This window comes from Daphnia magna, linkage group LG8 (assembly GCF_020631705.1).
Source record: "Daphnia magna isolate NIES linkage group LG8, ASM2063170v1.1, whole genome shotgun sequence".
Classification (NCBI taxonomy): Eukaryota; Metazoa; Arthropoda; class Branchiopoda; order Diplostraca; family Daphniidae; genus Daphnia; species Daphnia magna.
This window is the reverse complement of record NC_059189.1, coordinates 6,633,965-6,636,151: the sequence shown is the minus strand read 5'-3', so window position 1 is coordinate 6,636,151 and position 2,187 is coordinate 6,633,965. Positions and strand designations below refer to the sequence as shown.

Sequence of the window (2,187 nt, the reverse complement as noted above, 5' to 3'; positions counted from 1 at the left end):
TTCAATGATCTGGATGCCACCACCATCTTACCATTCTACGGTTTGGGCACCTGTACTCGTGGTCCCTTTGGGATGGCGTCCTATATGTGCGTTCGACGTACCGCGCTTTTTCCAGGTCCTCATTGTCTGAGCCCAGAGATTAGTGGCTGCTGACGAAACTGACGTTGCATTTTTCGCCACAAAGCCTCGCGATGATTTAGCGCTGCAATATCTATGCCTCTTTCCTGGATGTCACTGGCAGGTGACAAACAGTATGGTAAGGCCCTGTCTTCGAGTAGCGTGGATCTAGGATTATGGTGGAGGTGCCTGAGGAGAAGGAATCTTCTTCCCAGGCGTCGTCCACCGAGGGTAGGGAGACGTCGTCGGCGTCACACGAGACGTCTGCAACGTACATCATCTCGTCGTCATAGGGGCTATCCGCGAAGTACAGGATTTCCTCGTCGTCATCGGGGTAGGCAGCGACAAAGAGAACGTCCTACATGTCGGACGCGTAGTCTGCGCAGTAGAGGATGTCCTCTTCTGCGACGTCTCTTCTCAACGACGTCCATGCGGGACCGAGTTAGGATTTTCTGGCGTGCAAGTATTGTTCTTAAAGGTGTGGGCCTTTCCGTTGAAGTTGACGAAATTTAAGTACCAATAACACTCGGAATACTTTGTGAGCTCCCAACCTTCCACGCTGATGTTTTGATTTTCAGGTTTTGGTTGGGCCCCACACTCTGTGAAGACCGTTTCGAAGGTGACGTTTTGTGGGGAACATTGCAACACTAAAACGGATGCCCCAACGCGAGTAATTTCGTGCATAGCGGAAGGTCCAGATAAGAAGCTGCAAGCCAACTGTCATACTTGGCCGTCGTTGTGGCGGCGTGATAGGCTGCCCTGTGACATTCGCATTGCAGGTTACGTATCTCTCGAGCCAGGTGGTTGGAGATTTTCATCGCAAAATCCCTAATGTATTGGATGTGGCTGGCGTATTCGATTTCGGACCGTGTTAGCATTGATAGTGCCAAACCTACGGTTGCGTCCGTTTGATTAGACTTCCCATCCGGGCGGTCAACCTCTTTTGTAGTCTCTCGAACCGCTATGACGACCTTGTCCATACCTAAGACCGGGTGGAAGGCGGCTTGACTTATGTTTCCGCAGACGGAGCTATTTTCCATTAAAAAGATGAAGGTTAGTTGCTTTGCTGGATCTCGTATGCGAAAAATGGTTTTATTGACCGTGGAGTACTTCACGCTAAATCCTTTTTCAATGATTCTTAGCTCACATGGCTTGGACTCTTTCCATGTGTCTTCCCATACGAGAGTAAACAGATTGTGTTTAAAGGAGCCGCTGGGCGCTCCCGGAATATCACCGACGGGGGAGCTAATGGTGCAGTTAGGGCACTCTGTCTGTAGTGTAACCTCCTCGAGGCGACAGTTGGTCATCTTTTCAGTGGTTGTCTGGAGCCAGGTTGTCTCAAAGAAAGGGTAACCTTCTAGGGCAAAGGTATTAGAGCCAATGATGTCCATAGCCTTGCCACGACATTGTCGTGAGTCCCTTATCCTATGGCACATCGCCTCATAGACTTCGATGGGTTTGTGGCTATGTGAAACTTGGTTCCATTGCATGAAGTCTTTTTAGACCGTGGTTGTCACTCCCCAGTCCCACATACTTTACGAATGTCCAGCAAATCATTCGATTTCCGGAAGAGTGGGGAATAGACGGTATACGTGATGGGTGTCGGCGTTTTAGGGGTGGCCTGATAAGCCTCTCTTTCGTCGGTTTTTTAAAACCCTAGATTTGCCGCGTTGTCGCAGTTGCAGATAGTGGCGTTGAACGCAAGAGGGAGCAAGAAGGTATAGTTCCATTAGGGACGTCAAAAATAGTCTAAACATAAAAATATACGAGGTGGATTGAGAAACTACTTCATATTCTATTTTTCTACTCTACGTAACCTAATAATGTCGGGTGATAGATCTGCGATCGATCCAGTGGATGCAGGAAGGGAAGAATACACCAAATGGCGAAAACAAGGGGGGGGTTCCCTATCTGCACGTGCCGTGCTGTTCCTTTTTATAGGCAACTACTCGAAGTTTAAGCAGAACATAGTTGGGGTATGGCTAAGGGATCTAATACTACTAGTAGAGGATAGGGGGTGAATCTAAGCGGCATTGGGGTCTAAGAGCTTCAATGTCAGAGACTGCGTTT

At 48.7% G+C, this 2,187-nt stretch overlaps 1 pseudogene; it reads right to left on the bottom strand.

Annotated features, from left to right (window-relative positions):
• Positions 1 to 589: 589 nt before the first annotated feature.
• On the bottom strand, positions 590 to 1,819 carry LOC116929553 (annotated as a pseudogene).
• Between the last annotated feature and the right edge of the window lie 368 nt (positions 1,820 to 2,187).